The sequence below is a fragment of the Oncorhynchus mykiss genome, unplaced genomic scaffold (assembly GCF_013265735.2).
Source record: "Oncorhynchus mykiss isolate Arlee unplaced genomic scaffold, USDA_OmykA_1.1 un_scaffold_156, whole genome shotgun sequence".
NCBI lineage: Eukaryota > Metazoa > Chordata > Actinopteri > Salmoniformes > Salmonidae > Oncorhynchus > Oncorhynchus mykiss.
Window position 1 is genome coordinate 1,093,289 of NW_023493666.1, and position 16,920 is coordinate 1,110,208.

At 40.8% G+C, this 16,920-nt stretch overlaps 9 non-coding genes across 9 annotated transcripts; all 9 read right to left on the minus strand.

Moving 5' to 3' along the window:
- Positions 1-6,678: 6,678 nt before the first annotated feature.
- trnaf-gaa lies at positions 6,679-6,751 on the minus strand. The gene has a single exon. It is a non-coding gene; the product is annotated as a tRNA-Phe (tRNA).
- A 3,456-nt stretch (positions 6,752-10,207) lies between these two features.
- trnaf-gaa lies at positions 10,208-10,280 on the minus strand. The gene has a single exon. It is a non-coding gene; the product is annotated as a tRNA-Phe (tRNA).
- Positions 10,281-12,411: 2,131 nt separating this feature from the next.
- On the minus strand, positions 12,412-12,484 carry trnaf-gaa. Its single transcript has one exon. It is a non-coding gene; the product is annotated as a tRNA-Phe (tRNA).
- An 82-nt stretch (positions 12,485-12,566) lies between these two features.
- On the minus strand, positions 12,567-12,640 carry trnai-aau. The gene has a single exon. It is a non-coding gene; the product is annotated as a tRNA-Ile (tRNA).
- An 883-nt stretch (positions 12,641-13,523) lies between these two features.
- On the minus strand, positions 13,524-13,596 carry trnaf-gaa. Its single transcript has one exon. It is a non-coding gene; the product is annotated as a tRNA-Phe (tRNA).
- An 82-nt stretch (positions 13,597-13,678) lies between these two features.
- Positions 13,679-13,752, minus strand: trnai-aau. The gene has a single exon. It is a non-coding gene; the product is annotated as a tRNA-Ile (tRNA).
- A 985-nt stretch (positions 13,753-14,737) lies between these two features.
- On the minus strand, positions 14,738-14,811 carry trnai-aau. The gene has a single exon. It is a non-coding gene; the product is annotated as a tRNA-Ile (tRNA).
- Positions 14,812-15,691: 880 nt separating this feature from the next.
- trnaf-gaa lies at positions 15,692-15,764 on the minus strand. The gene has a single exon. It is a non-coding gene; the product is annotated as a tRNA-Phe (tRNA).
- An 82-nt stretch (positions 15,765-15,846) lies between these two features.
- trnai-aau lies at positions 15,847-15,920 on the minus strand. The gene has a single exon. It is a non-coding gene; the product is annotated as a tRNA-Ile (tRNA).
- Positions 15,921-16,920: the final 1,000 nt, after the last annotated feature.

Below are 16,920 nucleotides of genomic sequence, written 5' to 3' on the forward strand. Positions count from 1 at the left end.
CCATAATTTGTAGCACAGATTGTTGGATGAAATACAAACTAACCTTGCTTACTTATTTCAAAGCGAGGGCACATATTTCAGCCTTGTGGGAAAAAACGGACAAAGAGTTGAAATTCCACAAGGCAGTGACAAAAAGCTTACAGCACCTGGTATTCCCAGGCGGTCTCCCATCCAAGTACTAACCAAGCCTGACCCTGCTTAGCTTCCGAGATCAGACGAGATCAGCCGTACTTTTTAAAAAAAAAATTTATTATGAAAAATCGCACAATATTTGCAACATTCAGTCAGTAATAATTGAGGATGAACAATTCACCCTTTTTACAACATCAGAAGAGTAATAGAAGAAAACCAATTTAAAACACAGTCATTCACTAATTCCAATTAATAATTAAATGCAAGTTTCCCATTTGACATTATTTCAATAAAAGTACTCCCCCACACAAACAGTTTTTCAAAATTTCCTCCACCGTATTTATATATTATCTCTGTATCATTTTCTAAAGTCCTCCTAAAAAGACCTTCCACACTCACACATTTCCCTTCATAATGACCCATATTCCTTCTTTGTCTTACAGCATATCTAGCATGACTTAAAACATAATTAACCAAATTAAAATTCAAAACTTTACTTTTCCCATTAATACCAAAAATAAAGAATCTCTTCCATTCCACCCCATTAAAAATCTCCTCCCCCCAATGTTTTACTAAAAGCCCTTTTAAAAACTCATGAAAATCTTTTAACCTGCTACATTCAACAAAAAAGTGCATAAAATGTTCCACCCCTGTACCACAAATATCACATTCTCTTTTAATATCCCTATTTATTTGATGCAAAACCACATTTGTAAAAATCCTATTATGTTTCAATTTAAAATCATTGTCTTCACACTCTATAGAATTATATTTTACATTTACATTCTTCCATATTGATTTCACATCCATATTTGCAAACACCCTAGACCACACTTTTTCCGACGCAGGAACTTTTATCTCTTTTAAAATACATTTACTATAAACCATTTTAACTTTTAAACCTGATAAATCATGTTTCTCCCCATTACTTTCATAATATAAAACCGGTAAACCCTCTAGATCTTTTAGCCACCTCTTTATTTATTAAAATCACCCACTCCCCAGGAATACATCCTAATATTTTCTTGTACATATTCTCCACAGTAGTTTTACTAATCTCTTCATCTATTTCAACCACATTATCATATATTGCCTGCAACGGAAGGAACCCAGGAATTACCTCATATACAGTACAATGTCACCTATCTGCCTCATCCCAGCCCTCATAAAATATTTACAAAACAACGTCATATTATTACACTTTATCTTTGGATTTAAAAATATCGGTTGATATAAAATATCTTCTAAAATGGTACATTCATAATAAATATTTGGTAAAAATTGCCCCCAAGCCTCAAACACTTCTCTATAAAACAACGGTATATTTCCTAACATTTCTTTCTTCATACTCATCAATAAACCATTGTCCCCCACCCTCCCTACCTCTTGCAAATAATCTTTAAAAAACCTTTTCCACCCATAATCCAATTCACCAAATAAATATTTCCGTACCATTTTAACTCTAATTGCAGTTTTCCTTACACTTAAATCTACCAACTTCAAACCCCCCTCCTCATAACCTGCAATCAAAGTTTTAAAAGCAATTTTCACCCCCTTCCCGTCCCATAAAAAATCAACTAAAATCTTATTCATTTCAGATAAAACCCATTCTGGCATATCCAAAACATTCATTACATAAATAAAAATTGACATCAACGAGGAATTTATCACAATGACTTTCCCTTTTAACTTCAAAGACCTCCCCCTCCATATATTTACTACCTTCCTAACTTTATTTATCACACCACTCCATGTCAAATCCCTAGCTTCTATTTCGTTCACCCCTAAAAACACTCCTAACACCTTAAAATAATCTTTTACCACCTTAAAAGTAAAATTCCCCTCATTAATCTTCCCAATATACATTACAACTGACTTCTCCATGTTAACCTTTGCACCTGATGCTTGTCCATATACTTTAAAACACTCCATCACCCTTTTTACACTTCCCTCATCTCTAACTGTTATAGTGGTATCATCTGCGTATTGATGAATCAAACTAAAACCTTCTTGTGGAGTCTGTACACAATTTATAAGATGGTGGAAGTAATTCTTCCACCATCCAGCCTTGAAATCAACCCACTCCCCTCCACAAAAGCTTTATCAAAACATTCCCTTCCATAACAATGAAACATATCTATATGCTTCTTAAACAATACTACAAAAATATCCCACACCCTTACCCTCTTCCCCTCAAAAAAAGCACAATTCCTCCTACAAAAAATAGCATACCTCACAAAACTCAAAGCAACATTTAACAAAACAACATTAACACCCTCACATTTACCAGCCACGCCAAATAACACCAATTCATTCCACACATATTTTTTACAAATATCACCATCAGTTTCTATGTATCATTCCCTTTACCTTACAAAATAAATATTTTAACTTTTAACATTCCACAAACAAATGTATTACATTTTCCGGTAACTCACCACATAGATCACATTCTCTTTTTATTTCCCTATTGATTTGATGTAACACCACCTTTGTATATATACGATTATGCCTTATTTTAAAATCGTTACTTTCACATTCCATTCTATTATATTTTACATTTAAAGTTTTCCATGTCTTTTTTACGTCCAAAGTTGGAAAAATTCCTTTCCAAACTTTCTCCGCAGCTGGCCTTTTCACATTTTTCTCTACCATTATTTTATAGAATTGTTTCACCGGGATACTAGATAACTGAGCCTTCTCCTTACTGTTACCAATAAATAAATTAGGAAAGACAAATAAATCTTCTCTAACAACTTCACTATTTATTAAATCCACCCATGTGTTTGGTATACTTTCTTTTATCTTCTCGTACATATTCTTCACTGTTCCCCTACCCACCTCTACATCCCATTCATGGATGGTGTCAAAAATAGCTTCTTCAGGAAAAAAACCTGGAATTACCTCATATGTGTAATCTTTTATCTGTCTAAGACCTGCACTCATGAATACTTCACTATATAACACCTTTTCTTAGTACTTAATTTTCTCATTTAGAAAAACAGGATGATTCATAATTAGGTCAATATGCCCACACTCATAATACACATTAGGCAACAACTCTGCCCGTGCATTTAGCACTTCTTTATAAAAATCTGGTACCTTTTCACACATTTTCCTTTTAAGACCCATCAACAAACCATTATCTTCACATCCACCACTCTCATCTAAATAGACTTTGAAAAAATGTTTCCAGCCATAATCTAATCTGTCATATAAATATTTATTTACTGTTTTTATCCTAATAGCTTTTCTTTTAATGTCAAAAGTTTTAAACCTCCATCATCATAGTCCGCTATCAATGTTTTCTGCGCAATTCTAACACCTTTACCATCCCATATAAAATTAGACACCACATTATTCAATTCATTTATAACCCACTCTGGCATGTCTAGAACTCCCAAAATATACACAAGTTTAGATGATACCAAAGCATTTACTACAATTACTTTACCTTTTAACTTTAATTTTCTATTTTTCCAGAAATTCAAAGTTAGCTTGATTTTATTGAGGATCCCCGTCCAAGTTATATCCCTTGCCTCTTTCTCCTTTACACCAATATTTACTCCGAGCACCTTCATAAAATCCTTAGCTACCTTAAATGGAATCTCACACTTATTTGCATTGATATCCCCCAAAAACATAATTTCCGTCTTCTCTATATTAACTTCAGCCCCCGATGCCTTACAGTAGATATCTATGATTTTCATAATGCTTTCAATGCTACCTACATCCTTCACAGTAAAAGTAGTGTCATCAGTGTACTGATGTATAACACTGACACCACCACCTGGGATTCCAACACCCCTCACCTCTTTGTCTCCAAGTATTAAAACAGCTAAAGGTTCCGTAGAAACACTGTACAATAGAGCTGACAAAGGACAACCCTGCCTTACTTACCTCTCTATAGGGAAAGTATCTGTTAACACTCCGTTACATTTAACACAACTTTTTGCTCCACTATACAACAAGTTAATCCAAGATACAAATTTTGGCCCAAAACCAAACCTCTCCAAAGTCTGTAGCAGAAAACTATGTTCCACTTTATCAAAAGCTTTCTTAAAATCTAAACTTAAAAATATACCACCTTCATTTTTCATTTGCTTAACAACATCTCTAATTGTACAAATTACATCTGCAACATCTCTTCCAGGTATTCAGTAGGCTTGTGTTGATGTAATAATACGTCCAATCACCTTTTTCATCCTATTAGCTAAAACTTGAGTCAGTATTTTATAATCTGAATTTAGAAGACTAATAGGCCTATAATTTTCTAACTTTAACCTACTGCCTCTATTTTTAAATAAGATGGTTAACATACCAATTGACATAGACTCAGGGATTTCCTTATTCTCTTCCATATACTGAAAAACCTTCAATAAAATGGGTGCCAAAGTATCCACAAAATCTTTATAGAATTCATTTGTTAAACCATCCAAACCTGGACTTTTATTTCCTTGAGTGTTCTCAATTGCTTCCTTGATTTCTATAATTGAAATCTCTTCATCACACATCCTTCTATCTGCCTGAGATACTTTGGCACTGATTTTCTCCAACACTTTTGCAACACACACTTTGTCCACATCATTCTTTTTATAAAGATTTCTGTAAAAGGATTCAACTGAATCTACGATATCAACAAAATCATTTACCTTTACACCTTTTTCATTTTCCAATTCTAAAATATAACTCTTAAATTGCTTTCGTTTTTCAAGACTCAGAAAAAAGGAAGTACATTTCTCTCCCTCCAAGGCATACTGTGCCTTACTCCTAACAATTGCACCTAAACATTTCTTTTTTTCATAAAACCCTAGCTCTGCATGGATTTTCAAATAGTTCTCAACATCATAGTCTGGATCAGCATCGGCCTTTTCAAGTTCACGTAACATCCTATTTCTAAGCATTTTTTCTTTCACCTTATCTACACGGTTACGATTTTTAAAGTACCTAATACTCCTGTTTTTTGCTTTAACTTTCACTTCCTCCCACCATAAACACACATTCTCCTATCTGAAATTACATTACTGCATGATCACTGTATGCTGTAAAGTTATATGACATCTTCTGAACCTGCTGTATCACATCTTCTTTTACTAAACATAAATCAATTCTGCATTGTTTTAGTTCATTTAACACCACCTGCCTTCTCGAAAACACTCTTCTATTTAAATGTTCAGCCCTCCATATATCTACAAGATTTTCATTTTTCATTAATTCCCATAAAGCATTTCTAGACGAATCATGTTTGAAACTATCACATCTCGAGACATCCATTCTAATACACTTCACGTTAAAATCTCCTACCAGTATACAATTTTCTGAACACAGTGATCTTAGGTTATCTTAGGTGACAAGCAACTCTCATGTAACACTGATGTCACAATGTCAGATGAAAAAGAAAGACATTCATTACTTACTTTCAGAGAGCAGCGTATCACACACAATAACCAACTGAGCTTACCGGCCGCTGGCTACAGAGCACAATTGTTGAGATGCACCGGGCCTTTGCAAGTGCTGGAGCACAAACTAACAAGTCCACCAACAGCATAGCCTGACAAGACTGGACACTCTTGGTTGATCTTTGTGGCAATTCCAAACAGCTGGGGAATTTGATCAATTGGTATTGTGTTTGCTTAGCATGCTATAGGTAGTGGGATCGATGCCCGCATTCCCCAAAAATACATTTTTTTGTGGATTAAAGAAAGCTCCAGTTCACACTTCATGCAGCCTTGTCGTACGACAACCTACTGTCATGTAACAATGACAAGCAACTTTCCTGTAACACTGATGTCAAAATGTCAGATGAAAAAGCAAGACATTACTTACGTTCAGAGGAGCAGCGTAGCACACACCATTGAGGCCCACAAACAAAGCTGTGTATAGTTTCCTTGAAGCCAGAGCATAAAGAAAGAACAAATACAAATGCCAAAACCCCGGATCTAAACAGGGACCTTTAGATCTTCAGTCTAATGCTCTCCCAAATGAGCTATTTCGGCAATTCACCAAACTTAATTCTGTGGCACCCTTTACAATTCACAAGCATGTGACTCACAATTTTGACACTCAAAATGTACATCATAGTCAGTACAGGGATCGAACCCATGACCTTGGCGTTATTAGCACCACACTCTAACAAACTGAGCTAACCTGCCACTAGCTATTGCGTGCAATTTTTGAGATACACCGAGCCTCTGGAAGTGCTGGAGCGCAAACTAACAAGTCCACCAACAGCATAGCCTGACAAGAATGGACACTCTTGGTTGCTCCTTGTGGCAATTCCAAACAGCTGGGGAATTTGATCAATTGGTATTGTGTTTGCTTAGCATGCTATAGGTAGTGGGATCGATGCCCGCATTCCACAAAAACAATTTTTATTGTGGATCCAAGAAAGCTCCAGTTCACACTTCATGCAGCCTTGTCTTACAACAACCTACAGTCATGTAAAAGCAAGAAATTACTTACTTTCAGAGGAGCAGCATAGCACACACCATTGAGGCCCACAAACAAAGCTGTGGATATTTTCCTTGAAGCCAGAACAATTACAAATGCCAAAACCCGGGAACGAACCAGGGACCTTTAGATCTTCAGTCTAACGCTCTCCCAACTGAGCTATTTCGGCAATTCACTAATTTTAATTCTGTGGCACCCTTGACAATTCACATGCATGTGACTCACAATTTTGACACTCAAAATGTACATCATAGCCAATATGGGGATCAAACCCATGACCTTGGCGTTATTAGCACCACACTCTAACCAACTCAGCTAACCGGCCATTTGCTATTTTGCTCAATTGTTGAAATGCACCGAGCCTCTGCAAGTGCTGGCACGTAAACAAACAAGTCCACCAACAGCATAGCCTGACAAGACTGGACCCTCTAGGTTGCTTCTTGCGGAAATTCCAAACGGCTGGGGAATTAGCTCAAATGCTTTGCATGCGTGAGGTAGTGGGATCGATGCCTGCATTCTCCAAAAGCAAATTCTTTAATGGATCCAAGAAAACTACAGTTCACACTTCATGCAGCCTTGTCTTACGACAACCTACTGTCATGTCAACAATGACAAGAAACTGTCATGTAACAATGACAAGAAACTCTCATGTAACACTGATGTCACAATGTCAGATGAAAAAGAAAGACATGACTTACTTTCAGAGGAGCAGCGTATCACACACTCTAACCAACTGAGCTAACCGGCCGCTGGCTACAGAGCACAATTGTTGAGATGCACCGAGCCTCTGCAAGTGCTGGAGCACAAACTAACAAGTCCACCAACAGCATAGCCTGACAAGACTGGACACTCTTGGTTGCTCCTTGTGGCAATTCAAAACAGCTGGGGAATTTGATCAATTGGTATTGTGTTTGCTTAGCATGCTATAGTTAGTGGGATCGATTCCCGCATTTCCCAAAAACATTTTTTTTTGTGGATCCAAGAAAGCTCCAGTTCACACTTCATGCAGCCTTGTCTTTCGACAACCTACTGTCATGTAACAATGACAAGCAACTTTCCTGTAACACTGATGTCAAAATGTCAGATGAAAAAGCAAGAAATTACTTACTTTCAGAGGAGCAGCGTAGCACACACCATTGAGGCCCACAAACAAAGCTGTGGATAGTTTCCTTGAAGCCAGAGCATGAAGGAAGAACAAATACAAATGCCGAAACAGGGACCTTTAGATCTTCAGTCTAACGCTCTCCCAACTGAGCTATTTCGGCAATTCACTAATTTTAATTCTGTGGCACCCTTGACAATTCACATGCATGTGACTCACAATTTTGACACTCAAAATGTACATCATAGCCAATATGGGGATCGAACCCATGACCTTGGCGTTATTAGCACCACACTCTAACCAACTCAGCTAACCGGCCATTTGCTATTTTGCTCAATTGTTGAAATGCACCGAGCCTCTGCAAGTGCTGGCACGTAAACAAACAAGTCCACCAACAGCATAGCCTGACAAGACTGGACCTTCTAGGTTGCTTCTTGCGGAAATTCCAAACGGCTGGGGAATTAGCTCAAATGCTTTGCATGCGTGAGGTAGTGGGATCGATGCCTGCATTCTCCAAAAGCAAATTCTTTAATGGATCCAAGAAAACTACAGTTCACACTTCATGCAGCCTTGTCTTACGACAACCTACTGTCATGTAAACAATGACAAGAAACTTTCCTGTAACACTGATGTCAAAATGTCAGATGAAAAAGCAAGAAATTACTTACTTTCAGAGGAGCAGCGTAGCACACACCATTGAGGCCCACAAACAAAGCTGTGGATACTTTCCTTGAAGCCAGAACAATTACAAATGTCAAAACCCGGGAACTAACCAGGGACCTTTAGATCTTCAGTCTAACGCTCTCCCAACTGAGCTATTTCAGCAATTCACTAATTTTAATTCTGTGGCACCCTTGACAATTCACATGCATGTGACTCACAATTTTGACACTCAAAATGTACATCATAGCCAATATGGGGATCGAAACCATGACCTTGGCGTTATTAGCACCACACTCTAACCAACTCAGCTAACCGGCCATTTGCTATTTTGCTCAATTGTTGAAATGCACCGAGCCTCTGCAAGTGCTGGCACGTAAACAAACAAGTCCACCAACAGCATAGCCTGACAAGACTGGACCCTCTAGGTTGCTTCTTGCGGAAATTCCAAACGGCTGGGGAATTAGCTCAAATGCTTTGCATGCGTGAGGTAGTGGGATCGATGCCTGCATTCTCCAAAAGCAAATTCTTTAATGGATCCAAGAAAACTACAGTTCACACTTCATGCAGCCTTGTCTTACGACAACCTACTGTCATGTCAACAATGACAAGAAACTGTCATGTAACAATGACAAGAAACTCTCATGTAACACTGATGTCACAATGTCAGATGAAAAAGAAAGACATGACTTACTTTCAGAGGAGCAGCGTATCACACACTCTAACCAACTGAGCTAACCGGCCGCTGGCTACAGAGCACAATTGTTGAGATGCACCGAGCCTCTGCAAGTGCTGGAGCACAAACTAACAAGTCCACCAACAGCATAGCCTGACAAGACTGGACACTCTTGGTTGCTCCTTGTGGCAATTCAAAACAGCTGGGGAATTTGATCAATTGGTATTGTGTTTGCTTAGCATGCTATAGTTAGTGGGATCGATTCCCGCATTTCCCAAAAACATTTTTTTTTGTGGATCCAAGAAAGCTCCAGTTCACACTTCATGCAGCCTTGTCTTTCGACAACCTACTGTCATGTAACAATGACAAGCAACTTTCCTGTAACACTGATGTCAAAATGTCAGATGAAAAAGCAAGAAATTACTTACTTTCAGAGGAGCAGCGTAGCACACACCATTGAGGCCCACAAACAAAGCTGTGGATAGTTTCCTTGAAGCCAGAGCATGAAGAAAGAACAAATACAAATGCCGAAACAGGGACCTTTAGATCTTCAGTCTAACGCTCTCCCAACTGAGCTATTTCGGCAATTCACTAATTTTAATTCTGTGGCACCCTTGACAATTCACATGCATGTGACTCACAATTTTGACACTCAAAATGTACATCATAGCCAATATGGGGATCGAACCCATGACCTTGGCGTTATTAGCACCACACTCTAACCAACTCAGCTAACCGGCCATTTGCTATTTTGCTCAATTGTTGAAATGCACCGAGCCTCTGCAAGTGCTGGCACGTAAACAAACAAGTACACCAACAGCATAGCCTGACAAGACTGGACCCTCTAGGTTGCTTCTTGCGGAAATTCCAAACGGCTGGGGAATTAGCTCAAATGCTTTGCATGCGTGAGGTAGTGGGATCGATGCCTGCATTCTCCAAAAGCAAATTCTTTCATGGATCCAAGAAAACTACAGTTCACACTTCATGCAGCCTTGTCTTACGACAACCTACTGTCATGTAAACAATGACAAGAAACTTTCCTGTAACACTGATGTCAAAATGTCAGATGAAAAAGCAAGAAATTACTTACTTTCAGAGGAGCAGCGTAGCACACACCATTGAGGCCCACAAACAAAGCTGTGGATAGTTTCCTTGAAGCCAGAGCATGAAGAAAGAACAAATACAAATGCCGAAACCCGGGATCGAACCAGGGACCTTTAGATCTTCAGTCTAACGCTCTCCCAACTGAGCTATTTCGGCAATTCACTAATTTTAATTCTGTGGCACCCTTGACAATTCACACGCATGTGACTCACAATTTTGACACTCAAAATGTACATCATAGCCAATATGAGGATCGAACCCATGACCTTAGGGTTATTAGCACCACACTCTAACCAACTCAGCTAACCGGCCATTTGCTATTTTGCTCAATTGTTGAAATGCACCGAGCCTCTGCAAGTGCTGGAACGTAAACAAACAAGTCCACCAACAGCATAGCCTGACGAGACTGGACCCTCTAGGTTGCTTCTTGCGGAAATTCCAAACGGCTGGGGAATTAGCTCAAATGCTTTGCATGCGTGAGGTAGTGGGATCGATGGCTGCATTCTCCAAAAGCAAATTCTTTCATGGATCCAAGAAAACTCCAGTTCACACTTCATGCAGCCTTGTCTTACGACAACCTACTGTCATGTAAACAATGACAAGAAACTGTCATGTAACAATGACAAGAAACTCTCATGTAACACTGATGTCACAATGTCAGATGAAAAAGAAAGACATTACTTACTTTCAGAGGAGCAGCGTATCACACACTCTAACCAACTGAGCTAACCGGCCGCTGGCTACAGAGCACAATTGTTGAGATGCACCGAGCCTCTGCAAGTGCTGGAGCACAAACTAACAAGTCCACCAACAGCATAGCCTGACAAGACTGGACACTCTTGGTTGCTCCTTGTGGCAATTCCAAACAGCTGGGGAATTTGATCAATTGGTATTGTGTTTGCTTAGCATGCTATAGGTAGTGGGATCGATTCCCGCAATCCCCAAAAACATTTTTTTTGTGCATCCAAGAAAGCCCCACTTCACACTTCATGCAGCCTTGTCTTACGACAACCTACTGTCATGTAACAATGACAAGCAACTTTCCTGTAACACTGATGTCAAAATGTCAGATGAAAAAGCAAGAAATTACTTACTTTCAGAGGAGCAGCGTAGCACACACCATTGAGGCCCACAAACAAAGCTGTGGATAGTTTCCTTGAAGCCAGAGCATGAAGAAAGAACAAATACAAATGCCGAAACAGGGACCTTTAGATCTTCAGTCTAACGCTCTCCCAACTGAGCTATTTCGGCAATTCACTAATTTTAATTCTGTGGCACCCTTGACAATTCACATGCATGTGACTCACAATTTTGACACTCAAAATGTACATCATAGCCAATATGGGGATCGAACCCATGACCTTGGCGTTATTCGCACCACACTCTAACCAACTCAGCTAACCGGCCATTTGCTATTTTGATCAATTGTTGAAATGCACCGAGCCTCTGCAAGTGCTGGCACGTAAACAAACAAGTCCACCAACAGCATAGCCTGACAAGACTGGACCCTCTAGGTTGCTTCTTGCGGAAATTCCAAACGGCTGGGGAATTAGCTCAAATGCTTTGCATGCGTGAGGTAGTGGGATCGATGCCTGCATTCTCCAAAAGCAAATTCTTTCATGGATCCAAGAAAACTCCAGTTCACACTTCATGCAGCCTTGTCTTACGACAACCTACTGTCATGTAAACAATGACAAGAAACTGTCATGTAACAATGACAAGAAACTCTCATGTAACACTGATGTCACAATGTCAGATGAAAAAGAAAGACATTACTTACTTTCAGAGGAGCAGCGTATCACACACTCTAACCAACTGAGCTAACCGGCCGCTGGCTACAGAGCACAATTGTTGAGATGCACCGAGCCTCTGCAAGTGCTGGAGCACAAACTAACAAGTCCACCAACAGCATAGCCTGACAAGACTGGACACTCTTGGTTGCTCCTTGTGGCAATTCCAAACAGCTGGGGAATTTGATCAATTGGTATTGTGTTTGCTTAGCATGCTATAGTTAGTGGGATCGATTCCCGCAATCCCCAAAAACAATTTTTGTTGTGGATCCAAGAAAGCTCCAGTTCACACTTCATGCAGCCTTGTCTTACGACAACCTACTGTCATGTAACAATGACAAGCAACTTTCCTGTAACACTGATGTCAAAATGTCAGATGAAAAAGCAAGAAATCACTTACTTTCAGAGGAGCAGCGTAGCACACACCATTGAGGCCCACAAACAAAGCTGTGGATAGTTTCCTTGAAGCCAGAGCATGAAGATAGAACAAATACAAATGCCAAAACCAGGGATCGAACCAGGGACCTTTAGATCTTCAGTCTAACGCTCTCCCAACTGAGCTATTTCGGCATTTCACTAATTTTAATTCTGTGGCACCCTTGACAATTCACATGCATGTGACTCAGAATTTTGACACTCAAAATGTACATCATAGCCAGTACGGGGATCGAACCCATGACCTTGGCGTTATTAGCACCACACTCTAACCAACTGAGCTAACCGGCCATTTGCTATTTTGCTCAATTGTTGAAATGTACCGAGCCTCTGCAAGTGCTGGCACGTAAACAAACAAGTCCACCAACAGCATAGCCTGACAAGACTGGACCCTCTAGGTTGCTTCTTGCGGAAATTCCAAACGGCTGGGGAATTAGCTCAAATGCTTTGCATGCGTGAGGTAGTGGGATCGATGCCTGCATTCTCCAAAAGCAAATTCTTTCATGGATCCAAGAAAACTCCAGTTCACACTTCATGCAGCCTTGTCTTACGACAACCTACTGTCATGTAAACAATGACAAGAAACTGTCATGTAACAATGACAAGAAACTCTCATGTAACACTGATGTCACAATGTCAGATGAAAAAGAAAGACATTACTTACTTTCAGAGGAGCAGCGTATCACACACTCTAACCAACTGAGCTAACCGGCCGCTGGCTACAGAGCACAATTGTTGAGAGCACCGAGCCTCTGTAAGTGCTGGAGCACAAACTAACAAGTCCACCAACAGCATAGCCTGACAAGACTGGACACTCTTGGTTGCTCCTTGTGGCAATTCCAAACAGCTGGGGAATTTGATCAATTGGTATTGTGTTTGCTTAGCATGCTATAGTTAGTGGGATCGATTCCCGCAATCCCCAAAAACAATTTTTGTTGTGGATCCAAGAAAGCTCCAGTTCACACTTCATGCAGCCTTGTCTTACGACAACCTACTGTCATGTAACAATGACAAGCAACTTTCCTGTAACACTGATGTCAAAATGTCAGATGAAAAAGCAAGAAATCACTTACTTTCAGAGGAGCAGCGTAGCACACACCATTGAGGCCCACAAACAAAGCTGTGGATAGTTTCCTTGAAGCCAGAGCATGAAGATAGAACAAGATAGAACAAATGCCAAAACCAGGGATCGAACCAGGGACCTTTAGATCTTCAGTCTAACGCTCTCCCAACTGAGCTATTTCGGCATTTCACTAATTTTAATTCTGTGGCACCCTTGACAATTCACATGCATGTGACTCACAATTTTGACACTCAAAATGTACATCATAGCCAGTACGGGGATCGAACCCATGACCTTGGCGTTATTAGCACCACACTCTAACCAACTGAGCTAACCAGCCATTTGCTATTTTGCTCAATTGTGGCAATGCACCGAGCCTCTGCAAGTGCTGGCACGTAAACAAACAAGTCCACCAACAGCATAGCCTGACGAGACTGGACCCTCTAGGTTGCTTCTTGCGGAAATTCCAAACGGCTGGGGAATTAGCTCAAATGCTTTGCATGCGTGAGGTAGTGGGATCGATGCCTGCATTCTCCAAAAGCAAATTCTTTCATGGATCCAAGAAAACTCCAGTTCACACTTCATGCAGCCTTGTCTTACGACAACCTACTGTCATGTAAACAATGACAAGAAACTGTCATGTAACAATGACAAGAAACTCTCATGTAACACTGATGTCACAATGTCAGATGAAAAAGAAAGACATTACTTACTTTCAGAGGAGCAGCGTATCACACACTCTAACCAACTGAGCTAACCGGCCGCTGGCTACAGAGCAAGTGCTGGAGCACAAACTAACAAGTCCACCAACAGCATAGCCTGACAAGACTGGACACTCTTGGTTGCTCCTTGTGGCAATTCCAAACAGCTGGGGAATTTGATCAATTGGTATTGTGTTTGCTTAGCATGCGTGGGATCGATTCCCGCAATCCCAAAAAACATTTTTTTTTGTGGATCCAAGAAAGCCCCACTTCACACTTCATGCAGCCTTGTCTTACGACAACCTACTGTCATGTAACAATGACAAGCAACTTTCCTGTAACACTGATGTCAAAATGTCAGATGAAAAAGCAAGAAATTACTTACTTTCAGAGGAGCAGCGTAGCACACACCATTGAGGCCCACAAACAAAGCTGTGGATAGTTTCCTTGAAGCCAGAGCATGAAGAAAGAACAAATACAAATGCCGAAACAGGGACCTTTAGATCTTCAGTCTAACGCTCTCCCAACTGAGCTATTTCAGCAATTCACTAATTTTAATTCTGTGGCACCCTTGACAATTCACATGCATGTGACTCACAATTTTGACACTCAAAATGTACATCATAGCCAGTACGGGGATCAAACCCATGACCTTGGCGTTATTAGCACCACACTCTAACCAACTGAGCTAACCAGCCATTTGCTATTTTGCTCAATTGTGGCAATGCACCGAGCCTCTGCAAGTGCTGGCACGTAAACAAACAAGTCCACCAACAGCATAGCCTGACGAGACTGGACCCCCTAGGTTGCTTCTTGCGGAAATTCCAAACGGCTGGGGAATTAGCTCAAATGCTTTGCATGCGTGAGGTAGTGGGATCGATGCCTGCATTCTCCAAAAGCAAATTCTTTCATGGATCCAAGAAAACTCCAGTTCACACTTCATGCAGCCTTGTCTTACGACAACCTACTGTCATGTAAACAATGACAAGAAACTGTCATGTAACAATGACAAGAAACTCTCATGTAACACTGATGTCACAATGTCAGATGAAAAAGAAAGACATTACTTACTTTCAGAGGAGCAGCGTTTCACACACTCTAACCAACTGAGCTAACCGGCCGCTGGCTACAGAGCACAATTGTTGAGATGCACCGAGCCTCTGTAAGTGCTGGAGCACAAACTAACAAGTCCACCAACAGCATAGCCTGACAAGACTGGACACTCTTGGTTGCTCCTTGTGGCAATTCCAAACAGCTGGGGAATTTGATCAATTGGTATTGTGTTTGCTTAGCATGCTATAGTTAGTGGGATCGATTCCCGCAATCCCCAAAAACAATTTTTGTTGTGGATCCAAGAAAGCTCCAGTTCACACTTCATGCAGCCTTGTCTTACGACAACCTACTGTCATGTAACAATGACAAGCAACTTTCCTGTAACACTGATGTCAAAATGTCAGATGAATAAGCAAGAAATCACTTACTTTCAGAGGAGCAGCGTAGCACACACCATTGAGGCCCACAAACAAAGCTGTGGATAGTTTCCTTGAAGCCAGAGCATGAAGATAGAACAAATACAAATGCCGAAACCCAGGATCGAACCAGGGACCTTTAGATCTTCAGTCTAACGCTCTCCCAACTGAGCTATTTCGGCAATTCACTAATTTTAATTCTGTGGCACCCTTGACAATTCACATGCATGTGACTCACAATTTTGACACTCAAAATGTACATAATAGCCAGTACGGGGATCGAACCCATGACCTTGGCGTTATTAGCACCACACTCTAACCAACTGAGCTAACCAGCCATTTGCCATTTTGCTCAATTGTGGCAATGCACCGAGCCTCTGCAAGTGCTGGCACGTAAACAAACAAGTCCACCAACAGCATAGCCTGACGAGACTGGACCCTCTAGGTTGCTTCTTGCGGAAATTCCAAACGTCTGGGGAATTAGCTCAAATGCTTTGCATGCGTGAGGTAGTGGGATCGATGCCTGCATTCTCCAAAAGCAAATTCTTTCATGGATCCAAGAAAACTCCAGTTCACACTTCATGCAGCCTTGTCTTACGACAACCTACTGTCATGTAAACAATGACAAGAAACTGTCATGTAACAATGACAAGAAACTCTCATGTAACACTGATGTCACAATGTCAGATGAAAAAGAAAGACATTACTTACTTTCAGAGGAGCAGCGTATCACACACTCTAACCAACTGAGCTAACCGGCCGCTGGCTACAGAGCACAATTGTTGAGATGCACCGAGCCTCTGCAAGTGCTGGAGCACAAACTAACAAGTCCACCAACAGCATAGCCTGACAAGACTGGACACTCTTGGTTGCTCCTTGTGGCAGTTCCAAACAGCTGGGGAATTTGATCAATTGGTATTGGACCCGTACAAATCAGCTGGGCTTGACAATCTGGACCCTCTATTCCTGAAACTATCCGCCGCCATTGTCGCAACCCCTATTACCAGCCTGTTCAACCTCTCTTTCATATCGTCTGAGATCCCCAAGGATTGGAAAGCTGCCGCAGTCATCCCCCTCTTCAAAGGGGGCGACACCCTGGACCCAAACTGTTACAGACCAATATCCATCCTGCCCTGCCTATCTAAGGTCTTCGAAAGCCAAGTCAACAAACAGATCACTGACCATCTTGAATCCCACCGTACCTTCTCCGCTGTGCAATCTGGTTTCCGAGCCGGTCACGGGTGTACCTCAGCCACGCTCAAGGTACTAAACGATATCATAACCGCCATCGATAAAAGACAGTACTGTGCAGCCGTCTTCATAGACCTTGCCAAGGCT